At 38.0% G+C, this 13874-nt stretch overlaps 1 protein-coding gene across 1 annotated transcript in view; it reads left to right on the top strand.

Annotated features, from left to right (window-relative positions):
* The first annotated feature begins 7565 nt into the window (after window positions 1–7565).
* LOC138719252 (Y+L amino acid transporter 2-like) overlaps window positions 7566–13874 on the top strand; it is a 134657-nt gene continuing 128348 nt past the window's right edge. The window contains exon 1 of the mRNA XM_069854342.1: window positions 7566–7582. The gene's annotated coding sequence lies outside the window, so the exon portion shown is untranslated. The remainder of the gene's footprint in view (window positions 7583–13874) is intronic.

Raw genomic sequence — 13874 nt, forward strand, 5'->3', positions numbered from 1 at the left:
GTTGCAGCAGAGTATATTATGGGGAAAGCTCTGAAAAAATAAATAGGAAAAATAATGTCAAGAAAATGTGAATATCCATACAGAGTTCAGAGCAGTTTCACCTCAGAGTTTAAGACCTGTATCAGTGCCTCTTCTTTTAAATAAATTTGTTTTCATATTTGAGGAGGAGACACGCAGTCTGGGATAAAATTTCCTTTCATATCACTTTCCCACAGGTCTGACATGATTGAAGTAAAAAAGATGTAAAACATAAGTCTATAACAGGTTTACATGCTACCTTATTAGTTCTACCACAGTAAAAAGTTAATCAATCTGCATTTTGTTTAGGTGGCTATTGACCATTATCACTTTTAACAGTCATGCACTTGTGCAGCTGAGAAATATGTTAGTGTTCCCACAAATGATACAGAGGATTGGAATAGTCACAAAAGACATAAGATAAAATATTCAACACGATCCATTATATTTTAAATAACCAATCACTGCTTCTTCCCATTTACAATTTTTAAAAAAGATTTGAAGGTATAGTTCTGCTTTTACACACTTCACACAAATGCCAGTGACCCTCTCCTTAGAGTAACTCCAGATAATTGTGTAAATATAAAAAACAGAATCTCATATACATCTTTAACTAATTTATGAATTAATTTACTTTTCCTAGGATATTTATCAAAGTTGTGGATGTTAGCTATATGATATTCCTGCTAAGCACTATCATTTGATCCAGTGTGATGCTAATGAAAAATCTGAAAGCATGAATTAGAACGAAGTACACACTGTTACTACAATGAATCAAACTGATCATAGAAAGCCTGGCTATCAGATCTCCCTTTCTTTTTACTGAACTTTGCATGAATACTGCAGTAAGTACTACTACTGCCAATTCAGAAGCTTTTTTGTGCTTCCTTCTTTCTATTCAGTTAAACAATCACCCACATGAAAACCTCTCTTTTTTATAAGGTTGTAAAAAAATATATTTCTGTGGAAAATGACACTGATACATTTTGCAGGTTGGTGCAGTGAAACTACTAACTCTTGACACTTTGGTCTACACGTCTTGTTCAGACAAAAAAAATAGTATATGCATTGTTTCTGTATCATCTTCTGCAAATACCTAATTCTCATGCAAAACTTGAGGGTTTTTCACAGGAAAAATGTGATTTGTTGAAAGAATTAGCAAAAGAAAAACATTTTCAGGTAAGACTTAGGCACGAGAAATGTAGTCACAACAATTACACAGAAGGAAAAGATTAACAGGCTGAGCAATTGGTTTGGATCAGGGACACCCAGAATATTGAAGTTCCAAAGACACAGCTAAGTGAACCTTTTTCCCTCTCCATTTATAGGAACCAAAATGTTCAAAGACCTTGTTGGAACCTTCTGAGCTGAGAGAGGGTCATCTGTAGGTGACAAACTTCCTGTCTGAATTGCACTCTGCCCTGACTACAGGATGACTGATGGTATTGACTTTTATCTCATCTTGGCTGTAATCTGAAGTTAACCCCCAGAAGTCAGTTCCAAATGATGTTTCACTCATGGTACTGTACCCACAAGAAGTCTTGATCATGACACTGAAAGCATTGCTTATTCTGTATTTTTCTAGTGCTTTCTCTTTGCTTCACTTGCAGGGGATGACATGGAGAAAAATTGCAGGAAAACACATTTCTATTTCTTGCTAGACAGCAGAAGCAATTGCAAATGAGCAAAATACACAGTGAAGATTGTGATTTGCCAATGGAAGGAGCAAATTTCTGAGGCATACTGATTTTGCGTAGTAGATTGAGATGGGGCAAGGACTGAGAGTCAGAAGTATTAGTTTGACATTACCAGATCAACCATTTACCACAATATTATTGTTTAAAAATAGGTATCCAATCTAGCTGCTCAGTTACTAGAAAAGATGGAAAGATCTATAACACAGAAGGATCACAGCATTTGTGGTTTATATTGATAGTGTCTTGGGAAGATTTTGTTAAGATTTTGAAAAAAAAATAGGCCTCTCTCTTCTGTCTTCACTGATTAGATTGAGGGAGAAATTATAGCACCACAGTTACAATATGTAACACTGGATTTTCTCATCTCAAAAGGATAAGTAAAATTTTAATGTTGATGTTTGCAGTGTTCTGGATGAATATGTAGCAGAATAAAAAGTATTTGAATGAACAAAAGACAAGAATTGCCATACGTTAGATAAACTGGGATGTTATAGGGCCTGAAAAGAGCAAGATCCATCTGAGTACACTATGGAGCCTTTTTTTGTTCAACTGCCTGGACAAGCATTAGAAACCAAATTCACCAGTATTAATTCACACGTGCTAAATATTCATTCAGTGCACATACAACATATCTGCCATTCCAAGAGCTGTTGCACTCACTACCTATGTCAACTTGGGCATTTAGATTTTCCAGACAAAAATGTGTGACCTTATGCATAAGTAAATTAGTTTATATATCAGAAAGAGCTATGAATCTGGTAAAGATGCTATGGATATGCATATGACACTTGTAGTGGAAAATCTGGGGAATAAAGTTCCTGCTTTACATAGTCCTTAATTTTATAACATTGACAAGGTAAATCCCACATTTTTTTTTCATTGCGTTTATCTTCTTAAAATAAGTTGACCATGAAGGAAAAGAAATTTGTATACTCCAAAATAAAGGAGATTAATTTCATTAGTGATTCAGAGAATTTGCCAATGAGACTAAATCTCTGATGCAAATAAAAAATACTGCAGTGCATACTGAACCACTCAAAATATGCATGCATATGGCATTACAAAGACTCCTCTCTGATAAACTTCCATTTCCCCTATTAAGAACAAAATTTAATTTTATGCACAAAGTCTGAGTGCACCTCTTTTTCCTCTTCTAGTTTTGATATCATCCTGCAGCTCTAGTTATTGCTGTGTAATTATCTTGAAATGTAGTTATTGTTAGGAATCGTTGCAGATGTTCCCCATGTAATTCAAACTAAATGAATATAGAATCAATTTACAAATGCAAAGCTTTACCAGTGCAAGTTGCAGTAAAAAGGGTAAATTATTCTCTCTCTTCAGAGGAAACTATCCAAAAATGTAATGGGAAGTTAAGCATTTCTTACTTGGAAATCTAGAAAGATTCAAAATTGGATATCAGAGTTAATGCTGACTAGCTTAATATTTTGTCCCCATTCAAGAGATGGAACAGTGAAGCACAGTTGCTTTGTGACTCTGACTAGCAAGAAGTCAATAAAAGTTGCCATAAAATTTAAATTGAGACCTAGGATACTAACATGGATCGGAGGAGTTTATGGTTATTTTATATTATATTCCACGGCTGTTAGGACTTCCAGTTCTCTTTGATCAAGCCTAAAATCTGCTGAAGGTCCTAATGACTGTGAGAACCTTCTATGATATCAGTCTACAAGAAGACAGCAATTAGCAAAAACATCACTTTGAAGAGAAGGTCTGGATCCCCCAATCATGTAAATCAGACCGGACACCCTGTGTATAGTTGAAGAGATATGTATTAATATGCAAGTTATGTACACTGACATGGTAAACGTCATTTCAAACTACATTTTGGAGCTGATGCTCCCTTAGCACCAATCACGTGTGGTACTTTCATTCAATAAATATGTAAAGTCCAAAACAGGTATAAAAAAATGCAATTTATAAAATTCAAGCAGGTATCCACCCAAAACTGGGTGTTCAGTAGAGAAGGTGCATCTGCCAACAGCTTTCAGGAAAATAGATATGAGTAAGAGTACTTAGAGTGAATCATTAAAGACAAAAGGGAATTTTGGGCAGCTGCATGGAATGAGCAGCCTTGGAATGTCTCTGCTTCACTTTATTAGCATCACCTTATTTATCTTTATAAAATAGACATAAGTGGGTAGGAGGAATTCCTTTACTAATTTTCTGAATATGAAGTGTCATTAGCATTTTGGACAATATTGGACCCTGAGTAGGGCCAAATAGCCTGTGTGAGGGAAGTTCACTGAATGTACCAGATGAAAAATGTGAAGTTACATGTATCTGAATGAACTCTGAGTTGTTTTAAACAAGCGGGGGTGTTTTCTTGTTTGTTTGTTTCCCATGATGATTATGCATTCAGAATATTTTAAACCATGCTAGGACTGGTACTTTCTAATATGGCTTGATTTCATCAACACAGCTGATGTAAACAGCAAAATCTGGATATTTTCCAGTGTGCTCCTTATATTCCTGTAGAAGTCAGTGATAGCTGTAGTACCTCTCCAAACTTCCACTGAAGTCAATGACGAAAATCCTATCAGCTTTGAAGTTGGAGGTTTTTCTTCTTATTGGAATTAAATGTGACACAGTTATTGTTGTTTCCTGGTTTTTGTTTTTTCCTTTTTTTTTTAATGCACATTACTGATAGATTTTAAACAAGATGTTTTCTTCTACACTAGTCTTTAATGCTATTTAGTGAAGAATTTCATGTCTGAACTTGGATTTAATCCCAAAGCAGAAACTAACCTTCTTCCAAAATCAAGTTCAACAGACATTATAGGAGATATACTACAAGTTCATTCCTTGCACAGGCTAATTACTTGCATAAAAGATAAGTGAAGCCACAGAGTCTGGTTTGAGTTAGATCATTAATTCCACTGCTAACCCATTGGTTCAGTCAGTCTTTAGGGACAATAAGTATACATTCAGAGCATGAGGTTGGGTGATCCACTTTGCCTCTCAAGGTCTTCCCATCAAGCAACACAAAAGATGCAGAGCAGTAACTTCTGAAGCTATCCTGTAGCACCTAACCTGTACTTTAAGATCTCAGCCTTGTACTTCCTTGCCTTCTAAACAACCCAGAAAAAAAGTCTTCTGGAAGTATCTACATGACATTTCTCACAATCCTAATGTAGAAATTAAAGATAACTGCTGATATTCTCTGAAATTAACTTATTTGACTAAAAGATTAGGCTTAAAAATAAAATAATTATGTTAAGTAAACAGGTTGAAATAGGAAAATGTAACTTCCTTTTTGCTGGATTTTACTGATGTTTTAAATAATTCAGCTCTTATTGAAAAATATTTTTAACATAATATATGTAGAAGACTAAAGATTGTTGCAGATCATGACCTCATGAAACAACCTGCAGAGATGCACTAACCTTCCCATCCAGCAAACATGCTTCCAACAGCATGGGTGCCCACTATCATAAGTAGTTTCAACCTACAATATGCTTTTGAAGCAAATTGCTTCATACCTATTCAGTGTAGTTTGTTGAAGAATTTGAAAATTGGCCTTGCTATTTTTATTTTCCATCATAAACCCTTTTCTGGTTTCAACAAACTTGCAAAAGTGTGTTTTTCTGAACGAAACTTTTGATGAATGTGTTGCTGTATCATTTATCTCTGAGTTTTTTTACTGTCTTGTCCTTTAAATTTTCTATTTCTTTTTATAACCATCATGCTCTTTGCCATTAAAATCTTTAAGATGAGTGGTCATCTCTAACTTCCTTCTTTCTTCTCTACCACTTCCAAGTTTCATCCACATCTCATCACTCATTTCTATGAAATATTAAAATCTTAACACTCCTGTGTAGGTAATAGTCCAAGTAATCTATGAAAGCTTACAGCGGTCTCTGCCTTGATTAGTCTAGCCTTCAAATATGTCTTCTCTGATTATTTGTTTTTTTCAAAATGCTGCCATAGTTATCTCTCCTATGCATAAATCTGATCATATCTTTTAAGCATACAACCTGAAGTTTCAAATACTGGTCTCTTTCTAATCACTCTATACCACTTTTCCTGATGACCCCAGCAATTAAAACAATACTTTCAGAAAGTTCTCAAGAAATTATTTCAAGTGAGGGAAACTAATGATGAGTAAGTCTTCAGCTCTAAGAGTATTAAATGCATAACAATGCGTAGACCACTTTAGGTACCTAGTGTTTACACTAAGGCATGCCATTGGGTATCTAGCGGAATCAGAGCCCAAATAAATGTAATTTTAACTTACCCTTGTCTAATACATCAGATTAGCATTTGTAGATTGCCAAGAGCCTTGTTTGTGCTAAAGAAATAACATTAAGACAGGCCTCTACAAATTTTTACTGTGATGTTTTGCACTTGGAATATCATCTGTCAAAAGATTGCTCTCAAAGTACTTCACAGACATTAACTAATTAGGCCTAATGACACTTGTCTGGAAGTGGTGAAGTGTGATTAATTCTCCTTTGTAAATAATGAATTTAAGGCACAGAAAGATCAAATTATTTTTCCAAGGTCATGAAGGATGTTACAAAATACATGGGAACAGAACTCAAATAGTCCATTCTTCCAAGACTCTGTTTTAGGCACAGGAACACAGTTATAAGCTGTGGGGAGGAGGATGACTCTTCCTTTCCTTTCTTTGTTATTACAGAAGTACAGGAAATTAATTACTACACAAATATGATTTCATTAATTCCACACCAGTGGCCTGCAAAGGATGCCTTTAACAACCCACTAAGAAAGAGGTTATCTGCCTCCCCCAAGTTTTGCATGTAAACAGCAGTGTAGAAACTGTGTCTTTCCAAGTTATCACTGTCGAGGACAAAATATTGCTCGTGTGATCCATTTTTGTTGATAATGTTGTTTAATATTTATTGTGGAAAATTGCTTTTAATCTTGTGCATTTGTAGTCCTCAGAATGAAAACTCACAGTGGTAAGGAAAAGACCAGAGAATTTCAGTTTATGTGTAAGAGTTCATCTCAATGATTTTTATAGATCTGTAAATTTGTGTCTTAACATTTGCTATAAAATTCGAGGATTTCTTTTAACCTGTTTGTTTTATTTTTTTTTTAACTTAAGCTTTAAAGTAAGAGTTTTCTTGGCCTGTACTGAGCCAGTATTGGTTAACAAGTAAAAGAGACAGGTAGACCCCAACCACAGGTAACATATAATGCATTATAGGAAATAAAAGGAAGAATATGTACCAAGTGTTCTGATTTAGCAATCAGCTTCTCTCTCTTCTCTGCTTAAACCTCCAAGGATCTGATCTAACTAGAGTATATTATGAGTAAAATAAGTATATATAGTCAGACTTTCAAAGGTGATTAGATATCTAACTGTGTGGGCAGATCCTTGTGAGGTCTTGATACAAGTAAGGACACCTGAGTCCCAGTGGGTGGAAAATAAAGACAGGGAATAGTCAGCTCCGCAGAGACATATCGGATTTCACACGAACTATTTTCACATACCACTTTTTTAACCACCTTTGTGCCCGGAGATTTTGGCTGACTGTTTTAACCCACACTTAGTACAACTGATATAATGAAGCAGGAAAAAGAAAAGAGAGCTCCTGAGCAGGGTCTCCTCTGTCTCTGTAGCTGCTCTACTCAAAGGTTAAGAAAATGGGAACTTAACCTTTGAAGCTTTGCTGATGGAAAGTGATTGACTGTGAGTCTTTTTACATACTTTTAGTGTATTTCCAGTGTTAACTGGCTTGCTGGATGGAATTTTCTTGTAGTTTCCACTGGACTGGAGGCTGGCTGATGTTGTGCCCATCTACAAGAAGGGTCGCAGGGAGGACCCAGGAAACTACAGGCCTGTCAGTCTGACCTCAGTGCCAGGGAAAGTCATGGAGCAGGTGATCTTGAGTGCTATCATGAAGCACATGCAAGAGAACCAGGTGATCAGGCCCAGTCAACATGGGTTCACAAAAGGCAGGTCTCGCCAAACTAACCTAATAAGCTTCTATGACAAAGCGACTCGGCTGCTGGATGAGGGAAAGGCTGTGGATGTATCTTCCTGGACTTCAGTAAAGCCTTTGACACAATTTCTCACAGCATTCTGCTTGAGAAACTGTCAGCCTCTGGCCTGGACAGGCACACGCTCTCCTGGGTGGAAAACTGGTTGGATGGCCGGGCCCAGAGAGTGGTGGGAAATGGCGTGAAATCCAGCTGGAGGCCAGTGACAAGTGGGGTTCCCCAGGGCTCAGTGCTCGGTCCAGCCCTGTTCAAAGTCTTTATCAATGACCTGGATGAAGGCATTGAGTGCTCCCTTAGCAAGTTTGGGGACGACACTAAGCTGGGTGGAAGTGTTGATCTGCTGGAGGGTAGGGAGGCTCTGCAAAGGGATCTGAACAGGCTGGACTGCTGGGCAGAGTCCAATGGGATGAGGTTTAACAAGGCCAAGTGCCGGGTCCTGCACTTGGGGCACAACAACCCTATGCAGTGCTACAGACTAGGAGAAGTCTGTCTAGAAAGCTGCCTGGAGGAGAAGGACCTGGGGGTGTTGGTTGACAGCCGACTGAATATGAGCCAGCAGTGTGCCCAGGTGCCCAAGAAGGTCAATGGCATCTTGGCTTGTATCAGAAACGGGGTGACCAGCACGTCCAGGGAGGTTATTCTCCCTCTGTACTCAGCACTGGTGAGACGGCTCCTCAAATACTGTGTTCAGTTCTGGGCCCCTCAACACAAGAAGGATGTTGAGGCTCTGGAGCGAGTCCAGAGAAGAGCAACAAAGCTGGTGAAAGGGCTGGAGAGCAGGTCTTATGAGGAGCGGCTGAGAGAGCTGGGGTTGTTTAGCTTGGAGAAGAGGAGGCTGAGGGGAGACCTCATTGCTCTCTGTAACTACCTGAAAGGAGGTTGTAGAGAGCAGGGTGCTGGCCTCTTCTCCCAAGTGACGGGGGACAGGACAAGAGGGAATGGCCTCAAGCTCCGCCAGGGGAGGTTCAGGCTGGACATTAGGAAAAAATTCTTCACAGAAAGGGTCATTGGGCACTGGAACAGGCTGCCCAGGGAGGTGGTTGATTCACCTTCCCTGGAGGTGTTTAAGGCACAGGTGGATGAGGTGCTAAGGGGCATGGTTTAGTGTTTGATAGGAATGGTTGGACTCGATGATCCGGTGGGTCTCTTCCAACCTGGTTATTCTATGATTCTATGATTAATGCTGAAATGTAACCAGTACTATCAACAGAAGCTATAGCTGGGCTTGCTGAGGGAGGATCTACAAGGATCTTTGTGTTAAAACAGACAAATAAGACACCTTCTTTTCCACAATCCTGTACAACAAAATAGGAATTTGTACCTCCTTTTGTACTGATAAATCACTGATCAAAATGTGTAGCAGTGAACAAAGAGAGCAACACCTGAGGTGTGCCTAAAGTAAGATAAAGAATTAAATCAATACACTGCAGAAATATGAACTTTTTTTCTTAGTCATACATTTTTTTTTGTTGTGTTCTCTATGATGGATTTAGCAGCTGAATCAGGCAGCAAGCAGTATGGGAACCAAAAGGCAATTGATAAAAAGTTCTCCATCTGGATATAAAGTTCTTTTTTTTCTATAAAATAAGAATTTAATTTATGACTATATAAATTACAGCTCTGAAACTCTTCATTAAGAAATCAGCTATATACTAATTGCAGTGCTTTTAGAGACTACAGAAAAACAGTTCGCTTTAAATTGATACCATCGACTTTCACTCTCACTAACTTCTGATAATTATTTACCACCAATGCTGTAACTATTAGCAGTGTAACAGTGCTTGGAACTTGAGAGAAAGGTATGTTGTATTTGCTGCTGCTGCTGCTATAAAGCTTTGCTGTCCTCGGTTCGAACCTAGGTAAGTGAAAATGGCTGTTTCGGAAAACTAGAGATACAATCTGCAGGATTCCAGATATCCAGCAAGGCTATTACAGCCTAATATTTTAGTATCTATTTCCAAGGGCATCCAGTAAAAAGCAGGAAATGTTCCCAGCCAGTAGTGCTTCTAAAAGAAACCAGACATTGTCTCAACTTGGTTCCAAGTTAACAGATGTAATTGTGTACTGATGGCCATGTGGTGTTTTAAAGCAGAGCATTTAAATAACGAGCATCTAGCATGTACCTTAAGGTTATGATGCTAACTCTTTTCTCTTTTCTCACAACAGAGCTGTTGAATCCTGATCAAAATAATGACATGTTTGCCTACCTTTTCACATGGCCCAGATGACACAAGACATCAATGATTTCTTTGCCTAGTCATGTTATGTTTTCATATGTTTTTCTCCTAAGTTCCAGTACATCCTTCAGTCACTTTAGTTTCTCATCTTGGACCTTAATGTCACAACTGAACCCTCCCCCTCAAAAACATTAATATATGAGGGAGCACCACTGCAGGTCCTCTCCCCTTTGCTTCTGTCCTCCCAGACTACCTACCTGATTGCAGGTCTTCTAGCTGAGTCTTAGAGCTCTATTCTCAGGTCATTGCTGAAGGTTTAACCTTCAACTGGACAAACCGCAGGGCTCCACTGGTGCTTATGTAGCAACTCCTTCACCAGTCCTACCTGGCACAAAGCAGGACAGCCTGCCTATGTGGAACCAAGAAAGAGAGGGAGAAGTATTTTGCTGATCATCAAAAGATTAATGAGGGACCCTAAGCATCTGAGGGAAAAAATCCTTTCTGCTGTTCCTTGAGGGTAGTTATACTTCTGCTGAACACAGACTCTCATGCACAAGATAAAAACCTTTGTGTACAGAATAGGAAACCACAGCCTCCAGTCTAGCAGTGGTATCTGTCTCTCAGATTTCAGTCCCTATAGGTTTCAGTGCAGGACTAAAATCCTTCATCCTTCAAAAACAATTTTTTTTCATTAGACTTGTATTAGTCCACCACATATTCAGACTGCCTGAACAGTTTGTATAAAATCCGTAGAGACCAATGAGTTAAATATAGTTTAGAAATGCACAACCTGAAAGCAGAGCCTGGAAACAGAGACAGCTCATCAGCAGTCTCTTCACTTCCTCTCGTTAATTATATGATTGCATTGCAATACTCATAGCATAAACTCTTGTAACGACATTACCGGAATATCTGTAGAGGCATAATATATCCTAAGGTATATTTATTAAAATGTTACTATTTCTGATATCCATAAATGTGCCTGTCAGACTTTTCATGATGAACGTATTTTTCTTCTAGCATATAAGAAAAAACTAGTAATTTGCTGGTTTGTGTTTGTGTTTCCATATCTCAGACACAGATTAAAATTCACTTTAATACTGTAGGAATTGAATTAATGCTAAAGCCCTTAATTTACCTTTCCCATGAGTAAAACAGGAATTGTTACGTTTAATATGCATCTTTAAAAAAATGCTGCTATAAAAACATACAACAATTTGGAAAAAAGAAAACATAAGAGCTTCCAAACTATATTTCTATTAGAGGATTATGATAAAATGCATAATATCATATCAATAACAGAGCTGCACTGAAAAAGTAACTCAGCTTTACTGCAAAATCTGACAAGGAAATGACTTTGTTGGCCCGTATTGTTGTGCTTGAGTTGGTTAGCGTTCAGAAAACATGCTTGCTAAATGATTGAACAATACAAAATCAGTTCTTTGTTGGTAAATATATCTACGGCACTCTAGAAAATCAGAAGCTATGCTAAAGTGGTGATGAATAAATGTTAAAGAAGATGTTCAAATTAAGCACTTTAAATAACTGATACTTCTGTGTGTTGATGGGATACTCCTCATCTGGCTTCAGCTTACTCAAAGTTAGTATGAGTCCTTATGAACTCTGGTACCACCATCTACCTCCCTCAATGTAGGCAAGTACCTTAGAGTAGGCTGAGCTGCCTCTGAGATTCATAAAGAGGGAAACTGGAAAACTAGTTTAGAGTAGTTTATACTCACGATTAAAGTGGGTAGACTAAAGGGAGATTAATTATATCTAAAGGTCTGTACATGTAATACTAATGGGAATTTTGTCAGTAGCTCCCAGGCAGACCTGACCATTCCAACATGGACTGACAAAATCAGTGGACTAGTGGGAAAGTAGACTGCTCTAAACTTGGGGTATGTTTTTCATTATGTGGCAAAATTCCTCTAGTTCTCAAAATGACAACTTCTGTCAGAAGTGATTTTCAGCTTTCCAATTATATCTGGCAACATCTTTGCTCTGAATTCAGCTAATTATATAGTGGATGTTTAAAGGTAGTTTTTAATTCCATAATGGACCTACTGCAAGTCTTTTTTTTTGTTGTGAAAAGTGCTGAATATAGACCACATGACACTTTTCCAAAGATGAGTATAGGAAAGACTAAAGAAGTTGCAAAGTACATTAGTTTTACCCAAAGTCATAACTAGCTAAATTAAATATATGTGTAGCAAGATTTTTTCAGAAGTGCTAATAAATTTAGAGGAAAGAATCTGTAAGGAAAGCACATACCCAGATACACCCACATGCATTACACACAGCTATATGTACTGCTTGAAAAGTACACATTAGGCTACAAGAAGACACTCAAAACACAGTATATTCTTTTGGATGAGCAGCTGGCCAAGCTGGGTAGGATATTCTCAAGTAGTCAAGTGTCATAAAGCAGATTATACCCTACCACCTTTAAGCCAGTGTGTGCAGAAAAATCACTTGGAGATACTATGCTCTTAGCTTTTGTTCAACGGTTGTATCTTGGCTGGTTCTTAGCCTTTGACTTCTTTCCCTATTGGATGCTTTACCCATAGTCCAATTGCTTTCTCAGTTACCTGCTTCTTCTGTGTTCTTATTGTTACGCCTGTAACAGTTCTATCCAGCTTTCAAAGTTGCATTTGAACTGTTGACCTGTTTTCAGCCTGTGCCTAAATTTCCATTTTCCTTTGCTGTTTTCTGATCACAACACCCTGCTAAGGTAGAGGTTGTGAGCAGCACAGGCTACTATTACTGGGGCAGTCAGAGAACTTCTCTTAGTCCTACAAAGCCCTTCTCTCCACAACACGAACTGCATCAAGAGGAGGGGTATGAAAAAGCATACAGCTAAGGAGAGGTATTTGGGTATGACTCTACTGATACTTTTCAGTCCTTGCTTCTTTCAGAAAGCTATATTATTTTTGTACATGACAGGAAGAAGGTCTCTATTTACTTTGATGGATATCTATTTGTTCCTTTTCTTGTCATCTGAAGGTGTGGGTCCCTGAAACTCTGGCAGTCATCATCGGCATTCTCAAAACCTGTCCTCTGTTCTGATGCCCTTTATGAACCATCCACCCTGCTATCCCAGTGAGACATCCAATCAGACAGGTCTGTAGGAAGCCAGTGCCATTTTTGAAAACCTAGAAGTTTCTGCAAAAGAGCTCAATTTTTTAATTACAGCCGTCTGAGGCAGTTCCTGAGCCATAGCTTCATTTTGTCACAAAATAAAGGTCGGAAAAAGTTTTCAAAGTAGAAGTCATGAACCTCCCCTTTCACTATCAGGGTCTGAGAGATGTCCAGTAGCCTCTGTGACTCACTCTAATATTATAAATCAGTGAGCTGTCATGATATTTTCAAATGCCTGCTGCCAGTAACAGAGGAGAAACCTGTATCCTGCCTGCAAGCCAGGAAAATAATTCAGGAAATGAATGCTGCATTTGTAGATAGAAGGAAATATTATAGTCAAAATTTTAATTTCCAGTAAATCTTTACTTAACATTCATACATCAGGAATTAACATGCACATCCAAGCTATTCACACAGTTTTTTTATCTTTTCAGTAAAGGTGCATCAGAATCAGTCTGGTTCCACTCTCCAGCTCTTCACAGAAAATATCCAATTCCCTTTGGCGGTTACTGGGAAGCAAGGACACTTGTCTCATGTTAAGATGCTCTTCAAAAAAGAAGACCCCAGGAATAAATGGATGCCATCAGTGAAGGGATCTTCCTTTAGGGGAACCTTATTATAATGACACTGTACCTCCCTAAACATACAAAAAATACATGTGTAGGCAGGCAGACAGCAGAATTCTTTAAGCAGTCCTTTAGGTGGTCAATTAACTACTTCCCAAATTACACATTTGGGACTTCTGTGCAATCCAGAATGGAGAAAATGCGCTACTTTGTCTTTCTGATCTGATAGAAATGCACATCAGAACACAAAAATATCATTTCAGTTGCTTCATTTGCATAATGTGGTC

Source organism: Phaenicophaeus curvirostris, chromosome 3, assembly GCF_032191515.1.
Source record: "Phaenicophaeus curvirostris isolate KB17595 chromosome 3, BPBGC_Pcur_1.0, whole genome shotgun sequence".
NCBI classification, from domain to species: domain Eukaryota; kingdom Metazoa; phylum Chordata; class Aves; order Cuculiformes; family Cuculidae; genus Phaenicophaeus; species Phaenicophaeus curvirostris.